At 43.5% G+C, this 16,769-nt stretch overlaps 1 protein-coding gene across 2 annotated transcripts in view; it reads left to right on the forward strand.

Annotated features, from left to right (window-relative positions):
- Positions 1–16,769, forward strand: part of NEBL (nebulette) — a 277,903-nt gene that overhangs the window by 32,072 nt on the left and 229,062 nt on the right. The gene's annotated exons all lie outside the window — the stretch shown is intronic.

The following is a 16,769-nucleotide window of genomic DNA, read 5'->3' on the forward strand; positions in this document are numbered from 1 at the left end:
CAGCAGTGTGGTGAGGCCTGATGTATGCCCTTGTAAGACATTGGGAGAAAAAGGATGAGCACAGTGGGTCTTTGGAGAAATCACCGGAGGAAACAGATTGTGAGTCTGAAAAAGAAGCTGTACTGTGTGGAAGTTGAGTGGACTTTTGTCTTTGTTTTAAGCAGTTTCTGCTGCTTACAAATTTTTATTAGTGGTTGGACAGCTCCTTTAATAAAGAGTTTTAATGTTTTCCTCTTTTTTGAAATAATGTTTTTAAACCTTTTTTTTTTATTACTTTTTAAACATGTTTCGTCTCCTCTGTAGGTTTAGACCATGTAGTCTTCTGATCACTCATATAAAAGATTGCAGTGTATTATGCCCGTCAGCTTAACACTGCAGGAACTCTATTCGACCCTGCCTCTAAGGCCCTTTTCACACAAGTGAGTTTTCCCGCGCGGGTGCAATGCGTGATGTGAACGCATAGCACCTGCACTGAATCCTGACCCATTCATTTCAATGGGTCTGTGTACATTGTTGGGGCAAAGACCCCAATGCCAAATGAGTGGTGGACTCCGAATTAGAAGTTATGGATATCCACAGAGAAAAAACAACACAGGCATACAGCCGTGTATCAAGAGTTTCTAATATATCAAGGGGAGAAAAACAGAACTGGATCGCACATCCACAATGCTATGCTTTGATCTAATCAAACTCGCTTCTCAGTGCCATGTTGAAGTGTACAGCCCCTCATACTGCATGCTGTACAAGAGACATTAGTGTACGTTTTGATCAAAAGGCATAAGCCTACTCACCACGCCAAGGTCGCCTCTTTGAGTGGGACCTACTCTGACAAAAAGGCGCAGCACAATGCGGTGACAAAGCGGCACTGCCCTAGTAGGCGGCAGGAGCCAGGAGTCAAATGGCAACCCTGCTGTCTGACAATGCCACCCATTGCACTGGGTCCCACCAACCCACCAGCACACTGCCACAAAAACAAAGGCCTCACGCAGTACTGCACCATGTGAACAGTTGTCTAACACAACATGTCCATTGCTATCAGGAGCTACAGGTCAATTACCACTTGTATGCAGATTCTGCGAAATTAAAACCACCTGTGCCGAATGGGAGGAATGCTGATACCCGTAATAAAGAAGAAAGATTCAAATTGCATATATCAAGGGGAGAAAAACAGAACTGGATCGCACATCCACAATGCTATGCTTTGATCTAATCAAACTCGCTTCTCAGCGCCATGTTGAAGTGTACAGCCCCCCATACTGCATGCTGTACAAGAGGCATTAGTGTACGTTTTGATCAAAAGGCATAAGCCTACTCACCACGCCAAGGTCGCCTCTTTGAGTGGGACCTACTCTGACAAAAAGGCGCAGCACAATGCAGTGACAAAGCGGCACTGCCCTAGTAGGCGGCAGGACCCAGGAGTCAAACAGCAAGAGTTTCTAAACTTTATTAAAGAAAGCAGAGGTTAATAAAGCGATTTTCTGGATCATTTTCCAACTAAAGACGTAGTCAAACATTTACGTCATTAACTCATTAAAAACACAATCTAAAATGAGCATCTTCTTGGCTATACGCCTAGAACGTCTCCATAATCTTAAAGGGATTCTGTCACCAGTTTCTTACCCCCCCCATTTAAAAATATGGTTATGTTCATGGAGCTCTAGCGATTCCTAATGTGGTCTTATAACCGAAATCCGTAGGCTCATTTTGTCTAAAAAACGTTATAACTAACCTGTCATTCATCTCACAAATGTGCCCAAGGGGATGATCATGTCTTCCAGATGCCGCCCGTACCCGCCGCCGTTTGTGCCCAGCTCCTCCTTTGCTGTCATCAGCGCCGCCTCAGAATCCTTTGCTACGCCTCCGGCTCTCCCTCACTCCCCCCTCCTTCTTCTCTAACAGGTGCCTGATGCGCCCGTGCGGACTTCTCCGTTTGGCTTCATGGAGCGAAGTGCGCATGCGCCGTCACTTCGCTCAACCACTTGCCGGCGCATGCGCACTTCGCTCCATGAAGCCGAACGGAGAAGTCCGCACGGGCGCATCAGGCACAGGCCTGTGCGCACGCGCGGGATGTTAGAGAAGAAGGAGGGGGGAGTGAGGGAGAGCTGGAGGCGTAGCAAAGGATTCTGAGGCGGCGCTGATGACAGCAAAGGAGGAGCTGGGCACAAACGGCGGCGGGTACGGGCGGCATCTGGAAGACTTGATCATCCCCTTGGGCACATTTGTGAGATGAATGACAGGTTAGTTATAACGTTTTTTAGACAAAATGAGCCTACGGATTTCGGTTATAAGACCACATTAGGAATCGCTAGAGCTCCATGAACATAACCATATTTTTAAATGGGGGGGGGGGGGTAAGAAACTGGTGACAGAATCCCTTTAACTGTGGGTGCTAGCCACATACTAGTACTCCTGACGCTTGTTAAGATTTCCTTCTAACAAGCGTTGGTGGGGGCTAGGTGTGACCTTGAACTTACAGTAATTTTCCACAAGAAGCTCACAGTTCATTACAAAAAAAATGGCAGTATGAAATACAAACATGGAGGCTGAGGACACAACATGGAGTCTTAACCCTCACATACATGAGCATTTTTTTGTTCTATATTCTGTGTTTTTCACGCAGCCCTGGCCCCATAGAAGTGAATGTGGTTTCAGTGAAAAGCGCATTGCATCCGGATGTAACCTGAATGCAGTTTGGATGCGATGTGTTTTTCACTGATGGTTGCTAAGAGACGTTGTTTGTAAACCTTCAGTTTTTTATCACGCACATATAAAACGCATCAAAACACATTGCACCTGCGTGGAAAAAACTGAACAAAATTGCAGACTTAGGCTCCATTCACACGTCCGCAAATTCGTTCTGCATTTTGCGGAACGGAATTGCGGACCCATTCATTCCTATGGGGCAGCATGATGTGCTGCCCGGACACGGAATGGCGGATCCGCACTTCCGGGTCCGCACTTCGTTCCGCAAAAAAATAAAACATGTCCTATTCTTGTCCACAATTGCGGACAAGAACAGGCATATTCTATTAGTGCCAGCAATGTGCGGTCTGCAAAATGCGTAACGCACATTAACGCTTTCCGCGTTTTGCGGATCCGCGGCTCCGTGTATCCGCAAAACAGTGTAGCAGAGATCCTATTCATTTCTATGGAGCTGTAAAAAATAGTCCTCCGTTTTTTCTCCGCGTCCGTGATCCGTGATTCCAGTCCGTCAAAAAAATATAACCTGTCCTATTCTTGTCAGTGGAAAACGGAGGACGGACCCATTCAAGTCAATGGGTCCGTCAAAAAAAATCGATGCACAACTGGTATGTCATCCGTGTCCGCGTCCGTGTCCGTTTTTTTCTACAAGACCTTGGTGCAATAAAATTTACACTTTTCATTAACCTTTTTTCCCCCTGTCAGACAAAAAAAAAGGAAGACACAAGGAAACACAACTGAACCAAAATCGGACACGGACCACTGAAGCCAAATCACTGACAGTGAAAAAACACTGTCGTGTGCATGAGACCTAAGGCTACTTTCACACTAGCGTTCGAGGCTCCGCTTGTGAGCTCCGTTTGAAGGGTCTCACAAGCGGCCCCGAACGGATCCGTACTGCCCTAATGCATTCTGACTGGATGCGGATCCACTCAGAATGCATCAGTCTGGCGGCGTTCAGCCTCCGCTCAGCAAGCGGACACCCAAACGCAGCTTGCAGCGTTCGGGTGTCCGCCTGGCCGTGCGGAGGCAAACGGATCCGTCCAGACTTACAATGTAAGTCAATGGGGACGGATCCGTTTGAAGTTGACACCATATGGCTCAATTTTGAAACGGATCCGTCCCCCATTGACTTTCAATGTAAAGTCTGGACGGATCCGTCTGAACAACTTTCACACTTAGAATTTTTTCTAAGTTATAATGCAGACGGATCCGTTCTGAACGGATTCCAACGTTTGCATTATAGGAGCGGATCCGTCTGTGCAGACACCAGACTGATCCGCTCTGAACGCAAGTGTGAAAGTAGCCTAAAATTACTGTACTTTCTTGCAAAATGTTGCAAGTTTCACTGAATGCACCCTCAACGAAATCGGAGCAAATCCGTATTGTTCGTGTGAAAGAGGCCTAAGTCTAATGGGTGTAAAAAGAAGGTGGATGTGAGGGTCTAATGAAGGCCCTCTACTGCCAAAGACAGCTTATTGGCACCCTGCGATTACCTTTCCAGGTAGAGGCAATGGGCGGGGGGTGGGGGGTGAGTCAGCCCTGCAGCCCCTTTATAAATTGAATAAAACTCAATTAAATCATTTTAATGGAAATATTATTTAGAGATTAAGAGCCCAATATTAGAGGCTGTGCTGATTTATCAGATAGAAGGGTGAGTTATTGATCTCTTGTTTTATATTTGATTACGATCTTCCTAAAAATATTTTAAAAAAATTATTTTTGGGGATAAATGTTTTGGTTAATTCTCTGTAGTGACATACCTCTAATAATAAATTCTGGAATTCATTCCTTTCCAAGTAGGAAACCTATTTACCCTAGGACAGCTTGGCGATGGCTTCATAAATATGCATTACAATACGGTCATGTCGCTGAACAAGTTTCAGTGTTTCTAACCATGTTAAGAATTTTTTTTTTTTTATCAGGCAGGCTTTTGCCATATGCCAACAGATTCCACAGTGCTGGTATGTAATACACAGCCACTATTGTTACTGGGTAACCCCAATGTATTCAGGACAAAATAAAAATTCTATGCAATCCAATGCAGGACACCTGGGAGTAGCTATAGGGGAAGCCGCTGCTTTGGGGCCCAACTCAGAAGGGGCCCACTACGGAGGAGGACTAAAAGATTTTAATGTCAGGGCCCCCTCAACAGTATTATAAAAGGAAATTATATACAGAGACACTGTAAGAAATGGACGGAGCGGCTGATGGGCCTGGTCTGAGAGAGCGATCTTGACTAGGCACAGGAGTCGGGGATGCAAAGAAGTTGCTGGGGAAGGGGGGGGGGGGGGGGGGCGATCCCATTCAAACATTTGCTGTGGTGCCCAGTTATTTCTAGTTACGCCATATAATTATGATGGATCCACCGCCAGTGCAGGGCTTTAATAAATGTGCCCCTCTATTTTTATGCCCAGTATAGGCCCCAAGAAACAGACTGACTTTGTAAATGTGAAGCATGCTCTTTAAGCTCGCTTGCTATTTTCAGAAGCATAGACATAATAGATGTGATAAATTCACAGCAAGCTGTGCGCAGGACACACATTGCAATCAATGACTGCAGGCAACGTACGCTGGAGACCTTTTCTGAGTGCATGTGACACTGCTGCCAGTGAAAGTGCAAAAACTGACAATAAAGCAATGTTATACTTCGCACTGAAACCCAACACTTTATCGGAGGTGAGAACACAACCACATGGAGCATTCTTATCAAAATGCTGCACAAATACCCGAACTGTGGAAACATCCTCATGGCCATGTAGATATTTGTAACCAATTTGTTATTTCTCCAATGCATCTAAAGCAAAAAATCAGCTACTTCTGAACAACCTATTGCTGCTACTACTGCTAGTACTACTACTGCTGCTGGTACTACTACTACTGCTGCTGCTACTACTACTACTACCACTCCTGCTACTACTACTGCTACTACTACTACTGCTGCTGCTGCTGGTACTACCACTACTACTACTGCTATTACTACTACTACCACTACTGCTACTAATACTGCTGGTAGTAGTAGTACTACTACTACTACCACTGCTGGTACTACTACTGCTACTACGACTAATACTACTACTATTTAATGCTGGTACTACTACTGGTACTACTGCTCCTACTACTACTGCTGCTACTACGACTAATACTACTACTATTTAATGCTGGTACTACTGCTCCTACTACTACTGCTGGTACTACTACTGCTACCACTGCTGGTACTACTACTACTACTGCTACTACGACTAATACTACTACTATTTAATGCTGTTACTACTGCTCCTCCTCCTCCTACTACTACTACTACTACTACTACTACTATAACACATGTTGTTGCCACCAGATCCGTTGTTGAAGACACACTCCAATGATCACCTGTATGAAGGAAGGACGTGTGCTGTTGTTTTCTTGCATGAAGTTTCGTACTTTTCTGCTTAGCCTTGACGAAAAATATGCTACTGTATTGTGTATATAGCACCTAATGTAACAACCGCTAATGGAAATATGCTACTTTGGGATAAATTTGGAGACTTTGAAATTCTGTTCAAATTCCATACAAATCTTAGGACCGACAGGGCCAGGATGGAGGTGGATGAAATAGTCATACGCCTAAGTTGCCATTTTCTAGGACAATTTATTGGAAATATACAATGTAAATTGCTTAGTGCAATGAATTTTGTATCCAAGTGGTTGATAATTCAGTAGCTGCCCTTTAGTTCACGGGCCAGAGCTGTCATCAGGGAAGTACTGGCAATACTGCAGTCAGGGGCCCTGAGCAGCTGTGGGGCCCAATATTGTCAGCCTCGTTAGTATTTGCTTCAGTTGAATAGGAGTTGGGGAAGGGGCCCTCTCCTAGCACACAGACATTTACTAAATACATTATTTTCTAGGTCTCTGTTGGGAAATTAACACCAGTCCTCCTAAATGACAGGCAGCAAGTTTACCACTACACATAGACCTGTACTGTTGTAAGGATAGGACTTTCTGTGCCTAAAAATCTACTACATAGTATTACTGTTGCGTCTGCTTCCCCTCCCTCTTATCATATGTGTAAAGTAAAACATTGCCATGCAGTATTAGAGATGATAAACCTGCGCAAGAGTAGCTACACAGTTGATCCGTTGCTAAAGTGCATCATGGTCAGTGATAATGGCAGCGACATTGTGGTCACACTGCATTTGGGGGAAATAACACATGCTCCTTGCATGACGCACATGATAAAGTTACTGTGGCTTGCAGAAGGCACTGGCCATGGGGCGTCCAGGGGACTGTCCTCACATTTCAGCTATTTTTATGTGACAAGGAAGACCGTCTTGGACTTGCAGCCACAGAATAGTCTGCCATTGCAGCGCATGATCCACTACCTTCTAACTTGCTGGAATTCTATGTTGCGTATGCTTGGGTGTCTGTACGAGCATTGTAAAGCGGTAAAAGATTTCATCATGCACCAGACCACCGTCTCAGCAGAGGGCAGGTGTTGTCACCAGGTCAGGCAGTGGCAGCTCATCAGAGACATGTGTCGTATACTCAAGCTCTTTGAAGAGGCCACCAGATTTGTCAGTAGGGACAACTGCAGATGAACGATGTCATCCCCTGGAGTAGAGTAGATGCTCACCTTGATGCAACAAGGGACAGCGGAAGAAGAACCTCTTCCACATCTTGCTGGCTGCTCTGTAGCTGTTAGGGGCCCACATGAACAAAGTCCCATGGAGGATTGCATCCCCCCGAAAACAAACTTTAATTCAGCTCCTCCCTGTATCCTAAGAAACGATCTTCCACCTTCCTTGACATCCCCATTGTATTCTGCAGTTGCACTCTCTTGTCCTTCTATTGCCACCTATTACATTCCTTACTGGTGGAGTTCAGCCATACAGTATCTACTGCATATGCACAGCAGAGAACATAGACTGCAGCGCATGCGCAGTAGATATTGTCTCTGTTGCCCATAGCACCATTGCAACTATTCACAGCACAGTTTTCATTTTCCAAGAACACAATGCAAAATTAAATCTTTTTGTTTAGTCAGTCATAAATCCCCAGTAACCAGTGTCTTGTGGCAATATTTAATCAATGCTTTTTAGAGACTCTCAATGTTTTCACATTCAAGCCACGACTATAAAAATGTAAAAAGCAATCACTGTGGGGTCAAATATCAAAAGGGGTCTTGATCCAGGAAGAGAAACTTTAAGGCCTTATTATTCAGCATGATGATTTATTCATGCGGTAACTGGACCGGGTGGCAGCTGAGAATAAGATTAGTGTAAAATGTGTATAGATCAGACATCTGTGTGATTGGTAAGGATGCAATTACTTTCGTATTGTGAGGTAGCTGGTTATTTTGGGATTTTGCAAATCCTGCTGGTTGACTCTGGCTTTTTAGAAATCGGTTTTGGAAAGAGGAACCTTCAGCTTTGAAAATTTTAGTGATTTTTGAACCGTTTCGTATTAAAATGAATAATTACTTTTATTTAAAATATGCTTAAATTTAACATGTTATCTACATTAGGTCTGTTCCTTTTTGAAGGCTGGTTAAAGTGGTTTGCCTAAAGGTACATCCCAATGTGCATTAGGAATCCCTACTCCAAATATACATTAATGCCAGCAGTCAATCAACAGGGCAATACATTCCTTCTTGCCTTCCAATCTACCCACCTTCCTTCCAACCAACCATCCTTGCTTCCTCTATTCCTTGCTTCCTCCATCTCTTCCTCATCCCTTCTGTCCTTCCTTCCTTCATTCCTGCCTACCTACCTTCCTTTTTTCCTTACTTATTTCCTTCCTCTCTCCCTTTCTTCCTTCCTTGCTTCCTTGTTTCATCCCTCGCCCTCTTTCTTTCTTTCTTTCTTTCTTCCTTTCTTCCTCCCTTCCTTCCATCCTTCATATCACCCTTGCTTCCTCCCTATTTCTCTGCCTTCCTTCTTCACTCTTTCCTTCCATCTCTCCCTTACACTCTTCCTTCATTTCTTGGTTCCTCCCTTCCTTCTTTGCTTCCTTCATCTCTTTCTCCCTTCCTTCCTGCCTACCTTCCTTCTTTCTTTCCTCATTTCCTCCCTTCCCTACTATTTTAAAATGGGCAGTAGAGGGCATGCTGTTTGTTGCACAGAATCATAAAATGAATCCTAATTGACAGCTTTTTACACGTTCTCTATTATGTCCCTTGGTCCCAGGATACCCTCCTGGAGCCTAGAAAAAGTATAGAACTCTAGCGCTACATGACCACCTTTTTCACAGGTAAACCCATAGGAAAGCATCCTTTCCAAATTCATCTGACATCAGTCAAGCTGCCTCCTGTTCATTTTCTCTTCCAGTTACAAAATAAAGGTCGACAAGCATGCAGTGCAGGAAAATCACCTCTCAGCCTCTAGCACCTATAGGCACGGGCCTGCTGTGACCTGTGATGAAAGTTTGCAAATGCTATGCAAATAAAATTTTTATAGATACAGTTTTGAGCTAAGATGCCTTCTGGAACAGCCATATCAATGGTCACAGTCAGTGTAATGAAATGATATGGGCAATGAGGCATAGCAGTATAACATTTACTCTTAATATTTAGGTCACCTTCCAGTAGGTGATGGTCCATAAAGAAGCAGCAGGGAAGCTGTTCCAGGCGGGTATTTTTGGTTCTTATAAGCACTGCATTTGTTGGCATGACACGCCAATATGTAAATCGTTAACAGATGGTGTTGTCTTGTGGTAACTTCTGCAATATTATACTATATTCTGATAGTTTAGCAGACATATTACCCACCTTAATTGGGCCTTAGGTAGGGTTTGTGTTCTGGCTGTACTACAGGGAGTGCAGAATTATTAGGCAAATGAGTATTTTGACCACATCATCCTCTTTATGCATGTTGTCTTACTCCAAGCTGTATAGGCTCGAAAGCCTACTACCAATTAAGCATATTAGGTGATGTGCATCTCTGTAATGAGAAGGGGTGTGGTCTAATGACATCAACACCCTATATCAGGTGTGCATAATTATTAGGCAACTTCCTTTCTTTTGGCAAAATGGGTCAAAAGAAGGACTTGACAGGCTCAGAAAAGTCAAAAATAGTGAGATATCTTGCAGAGGGATGCAGCACTCTTAAAATTGCAAAGCTTCTGAAGCGTGATCATCGAACAATCAAGCGTTTCATTCAAAATAGTCAACAGGGTCACAAGAAGCGTGTGGAAAAACCAAGGCGCAAAATAACTGCCCATGAACTGAGAAAAGTCAAGCGTGCAGCTGCCAAGATGCCACTTGCCACCAGTTTGGCCATATTTCAGAGCTGCAACATCACTGGAGTGCCCAAAAGCACAAGGTGTGCAATACTCAGAGACATGGCCAAGGTAAGAAAGGCTGAAAGACGACCACCACTGAACAAGACACACAAGCTGAAACGTCAAGACTGGGCCAAGAAATATCTCAAGACTGATTTTTCTAAGGTTTTATGGACTGATGAAATGAGAGTGAGTCTTGATGGGCCAGATGGATGGGCCCGTGGCTGGATTGGTAAAGGGCAGAGAGCTCCAGTCCGACTCAGACGCCAGCAAGGTGGAGGTGGAGTACTGGTTTGGGCTGGTATCATCAAAGATGAGCTTGTGGGGCCTTTTCGGGTTGAGGATGGAGTCAAGCTCAACTCCCAGTCCTACTGCCAGTTTCTGGAAGACACCTTCTTCAAGCAGTGGTACAGGAAGAAGTCTGCATCCTTCAAGAAAAACATGATTTTCATGCAGGACAATGCTCCATCACACGCGTCCAAGTACTCCACAGCGTGGCTGGCAAGAAAGGGTATAAAAGAAGAAAATCTAATGACATGGCCTCCTTGTTCACCTGATCTGAACCCCATTGAGAACCTGTGGTCCATCATCAAATGTGAGATTTACAAGGAGGGAAAACAGTACACCTCTCTGAACAGTGTCTGGGAGGCTGTGGTTGCTGCTGCACGCAATGTTGATGGTGAACAGATCAAAACACTGACAGAATTCATGGATGGCAGGCTTTTGAGTGTCCTTGCAAAGAAAGGTGGCTATATTGGTCACTGATTTGTTTTTGTTTTGTTTTTGAATGTCAGAAATGTATATTTGTGAATGTTGAGATGTTATATTGGTTTCACTGGTAAAAATAAATAATTGAAATGGGTATATATTTGTTTTTTGTTAAGTTGCCTAATAATTATGCACAGTAATAGTCACCTGCACACACAGATATCCCCCTAAAATAGCTAAAACTAAAAACAAACTAAAAACTACTTCCAAAAATATTCAGCTTTGATATTAATGAGTTTTTTGGGTTCATTGAGAACATGGTTGTTGTTCAATAATAAAATTAATCCTCAAAAATACAACTTGCCTAATAATTCTGCACTCCCTGTAGATCATGCAAACAGATTAAAAGCAGGTCAGGGGACTTCAGCCCTCCTGACCATTGACGCTGAAAAGGCTTTTGATATCGTGGGTTGGAGCTGGTTGGGAGATGTTTTAGATAGAATGCGCATATCACAGGAGCCTTTAGGACATATCTGGGAGCTCTATATAACTCTCCTCAGGCACAAATAGCTTTACCTGGATTCTTATCAAAGCCTTTTCCGCTATTAAAAGGCACACGGCAGGGATGCCCTTTATCCCCTTTACTTTTTAATCTTGCGATCGAGCCATTAGCCAGATACCTAGAAACATCAGATATATTTGAGGGGATACGCATAGGTTCACTAGAGGTTTGCTTATCTCTTTTTGCAGATGACATAATTTTATTTTTAGCCAATCCATCTAGAGACATGAACAATATCTTTGAAGCATTACGGGAATTTGGAGAATTTTTGGGTTTCAAAGTCAACCCAGGAAAATGTGAAATGTTATATATAGGACCAGAGAGTCATGGGCGAGAAACTAGCCTACGGGGGGTTTCCCAGGGTCACTATTCAAAACCCATATCACCTATTTAGGGATCAAGATAGGTCTTACCCCTCATTCCCTGTACTCCCTTAGCTATACCCCACTGATTCATCAGATAAAACAAGAACTGATCAGATGGCAAAGGCTACCACTATCTTTATTGGGCAAGTGTCATTTGATAAAAATGATCAGCTTCCCAAAATTACTTTACCCGATGCAAACCATACCTATTTTGCTCAAGCATAAGGACATTAAGTTTTTAAATAAGACATTTGCAGGATTTATATGGTCAGAGAAGACCGAGAATAGCTCTGAAGACATTATCGGTCTCATTAGATAAAGGAGGAGTCCAATTCCTGGACTTACGGAGATATGATTTGGCAAGCCTTTTTCGACGTTGTAGGGATTGTCTAGGCCAGACATCACACTATTAAAATATTTATTTGGGAAAAGAATTAGCCAAAGGGTGGGATCTGGGAGCCCTTCTACATTCCAAACTAACATCATTACATTCTGACCTAAAAACATCGGTGGTGATCAGAGACACTATAGTAGCATGGAAAGAGGTGAGGAAGATGTTCGGATTATGATTTTTAGCATCTAAACATATGCCTCTGTGGAATCGCCCAGAATTTGACATGGGAAAGACCAACAAGCTGGAGATCACTGGGTTTATGTACCTGGAAACATACTGTATATTACATGATAAAGAACCTCGCTATATGTCTTTACAGGAATTGCATGATAGGTATGGTTTGCCTAAAGGACAGGCTATGCAATATTATCAAACAACGGCTTTTTGTAAATCAAGAGTGAAAAATGTACAACAGGAATATGTTTCTAATCGCCTTGATCTTCTCCTAGGACAAAAAGAACATAAACTTCCATTTTCTGATATATATAAAACTAGAGAAATAGAAAATAATAAGCTTTTTTCCGCAATTATTTCAGGGTTGGAAACTATTGTTAGGACCTGTAGACTGGAGGGACAAACTGATGACCGGTTGGGCGAAAGTGAGAAGAGCAGTATCATGTGAAAGATGGAGAGAAACCTACTTTAGGCAAATACATAGGGCAATTTATGCTTTTGATATTCCAGCTTCAGCTATAAACCCAAAGAAGATAATGGCTTACCCTAAGTGTAATATGCCTAAGGCCTGTTTAGATCACTGCATTTGGAGCTGCCCGCTGATTCAGGCCTATTGGGAAAAGATCATATCTTGGATTAAAACAACCTGGCAGACAGAATTACCATGCGACCCTCTAGTGGTCTTATTCCATGGCTACCCGGAGAAACTGAAGGTGCCTAATTTAATAGATGGTGTCTAATTAGTACCACTTAGGTGTTTGCTGTGCACTTGGCTAATTCCACACACACCCTCGGACGCAGAAATTAACGTAGAAATTAGATACTTTTTATTAATGGATCAGCTAGAAGTGGAAAAACAAAAAAATTATGGATCAGCACGCTTCCTTGATAAATGGAAAACTTATATCGGCAATCACCTGTCCAAAGAAGAGATTCAAAAACTAGTGCGAAATTTTCAATATACTGTACAGAGTGGTATTTGCTATCAGATCTAAAAGGGAAATTGGGGAATCTGAAAGTTAATATAAGTATACGTTCAAATCGATTTGACTAAAACAGATAATTGGAAGGGGGGGTCGGTGTACATCCAGACAGGGGAGGGGGTGGGAAGGGGAACTGTTTAAAGGGTTTCTATCACTTCGTATCACATATTTAGGTGTCAGACACTAGCGATCCGCTAGTGTCTGCTCTAACAAACCATCCTAATATGATAGGTTTTGGGGCAGCCGTTTCGCTAAAATAAGAACTTATATCTATATGCTAATGAGCCTCTAGGTGCTATGGGGGCGTCATTAGCACCTAGAGGCTCCGTCTACCTTCATAAACTGAAAATGCAAATGTGATCGCACACTACATCCAGCACTCTGCCCTCCATGCTGGATGAGACATTGGTTTATATTTTGGCCAAAGCATAGTAAGCCACTCACCGCGTCAAGGCTGTCTCATGAGTGGTCCCTAACTCTTGTTCCTACCTGTTCATGGGCCATGACAGCCACATAAAATCCAGGGAATGCAGGTCAGCATGCAAGCCAAGTACACTTTGCTTGTAACCCCGTCCGGTGCCATTACAGCTTTCATCGGATCCAGGGATGCAAGTACCAACATGCATGCTGAACCTACCATATACTTCTCCTGGAGCCAGATGGCTAATAGTAGGTTCTATACAAGCAGACTCAGTTTTATATTGACTTTAAAACCAGCCTCAAGGACAGATTAACTGGTCAGGTGTGCAATGACTCCAAGGAGATCGCCACACCTCCAATATATACTACAAAGAAAAAAATAAGGGGTTGGGTCAGCACAACCTGCCTGCAGGTGCACATCACTATGGCGAAATACATACACAAACGGAAAATGCAAATGTGATCGCACACTACATCCAGCACTCTGCCCTCCATGCTGGATGAGACATTGGTTTATATTTTGGCTAAAGCATAGTAAGCCACTCACCGCGTCAAGGCTGTCTCATGAGTGGTCCCTAACTCTTGTTCCTACCTGTTCATGGGCCATGACAGCCACATAAAATCCAGGGAATGCAGGTCAGCATGCAAGCCAAGTACACTTTGCTTGTAACCCCGTCCGGTGCCATTACAGCTTTCATCGGATCCAGGGATGCAAGTACCAACATGCATGCTGAACCTACCATATACCTCTCCTGGAGCCAGATGGCTAATAGTAGGTTCTATACAAGCAGACTCAGTTTTATACTGACTTTAAAACCAGCCTCAAGGAGAGATTAACTGGTCAGGTGTGCAATGACTCCAAGGAGATCGCCACACCTCCAATATATACTACAAAGAAAAAAATAAGGGGTTGGGTCAGCACAACCTGCCTGCAGGTGCACATCACTATGGCGAAATACATATACAAACGGAAAATGCAAATGTGATCGCACACTACATCCAGCACTCTGCCCTCCATGCTGGATGAGACATTGGTTTATATTTTGGCCAAAGCATAGTAAGCCACTCACCGCGTCAAGGCTGTCTCATGAGTGGTCCCTAACTCTTGTTCCTACCTGTTCATGGGCCATGACAGCCACATAAAATCCAGGGAATGCAGGTCAGCATGCAAGCCAAGTACACTTTGCTTGTAACCCCGTCCGGTGCCATTACAGCTTTCATCGGATCCAGGGATGCAAGTACCAACATGCATGCTGAACCTACCATATACTTCTCCTGGAGCCAGATGGCTAATAGTAGGTTGTATACAAGCAGACTCAGTTTTATACTGACTTTAAAACCAGCCTCAAGGACAGATTAACTGGTCAGGTGTGCAATGACTCCAAGGAGATCGCCACACCTCCAATATATACTACAAAGAAAAAAATAAGGGGTTGGGTCAGCACAACCTGCCTGCAGGTGCAGATCGCTATGGCGAAATACATATACAAACGGAAAATGCAAATGTGATCGCACACTACATCCAGCACTCTGCCCTCCATGCTGGATGAGACATTGGTTTATATTTTGGCCAAAGCATAGTAAGCCACTCACCGCGTCAAGGTCGTCTCAATTGAGTGGTCCCTAACTCTTGTTCCTAGTGTGCGATCACATTTGCATTTTCCGTTTGTATATGTATTTCGCCATAGTGATGTGCACCTGCAGGCAGGTTGTGCTGACCCAACCCCCTATTTTTTTCTTTGTAGTATATATTGGAGGCGTGGCGATCTCCTTGGAGTCATTGCACACCTGACCAGTTAATCTGTCCTTGAGGCTGGTTTTAAAGTCAGTATAAAACTGAGTCTGCTTGTATAGAACCTACTATTAGCCATCTGGCTCCAGGAGAAGTATATGGTAGGTTCAGCATGCAGTTGGTACTTGCATCCCTGGATCCGATGAAAGCTGTAATGGCACCGGACGGGGTTACAAGCAAAGTGTACTTGGCTTGCATGCTGACCTGCATTCCCTGGATTTTATGTGGCTGTCATGGCCCATGAACAGGTAGGAACAAGAGTTAGGGACCACTCATGAGACAGCCTTGACGCGGTGAGTGGCTTACTATGCTTTGGCCAAAATATAAACCAATGTCTCATCCAGCATGGAGGGCAGAGTGCTGGATGTAGTGTGCGATCACATTTGCATTTTCCGTTTGTATATGTATTTCGCCATAGTGATCTGCACCTGCAGGCAGGTTGTGCTGACCCAACCCCTTATTTTTACCTTCATAAACTGCCGCCGCCCAGCGCGTCCCTCCAGCCCGCCCATCTCCTGCTGAATGCGATCCTCTCCGTGCGCGTCTCTGTTCGGCGCATGCGCAATGAATGTCTGACCGCTTCCCTGCTCAGACATCTCCACTGCGCCTGCGCCGATGACATCATAGTGCTCCGAGGAACAGGCGCAGTGGAGATGTCTGTGCAGGGAAGCGGTCAGACATTCACTGCGCATGCGCCGAACAGAGACGCGCACGGGGAGGATCGCATTCAGCAGGAGATGGGCGGGCTGGAGGGACGCGCTGGGCGGCGGCAGTTTATGAAGGTAGACGGAGCCTCTAGGTGCTAATGACGCCCCCATAGCACCTAGAGGCTCATTAGCATATAGATATAAGTTCTTATTTTAGCGAAACGGCTGCCCCAAAACCTATCATATTAGGATGGTTTGTTAGAGCAGACACTAGCTGATCGCTAGTGTCTGACACCTAAATATGTCATACGAAGTGATAGAAACCCTTTAAAGTTCTGTATTGTACTTCTAATTCTAATATGCTGTATCATAACAGATAATGTACAATCATTGGATCAGTTTCGGATCTATGCAAAATAATCCTGATTATACTTCATTGCATATCTGTATGTTTAATACATTAAAATCAATAAAAAATGTTTTAGAAAAAAAATAAAATAATTCGATACTTTTTTTCCTATCTTAAACATGCAAATCCTTAGAGGTTTTTTAAAATCCATATCCAAAGATCCTAAAAATATATATAAAATGAAAAAGGTTGTTTAATATAAAATATCACTTGTTTCATTCTGTATTTATGATTGTGTGTATTTATCAAGTGGACCTTAAAGGAGTATTGCGATATCATTAGATACATGATACTCTTTGTATACTGAAAAGTTATTCTTTTTTTCTATTATACCTTAAGTATCACAATCACAGAGTGT

This window comes from Bufo bufo, chromosome 5 (assembly GCF_905171765.1).
Source record: "Bufo bufo chromosome 5, aBufBuf1.1, whole genome shotgun sequence".
NCBI classification, from domain to species: Eukaryota; Metazoa; Chordata; class Amphibia; order Anura; family Bufonidae; genus Bufo; species Bufo bufo.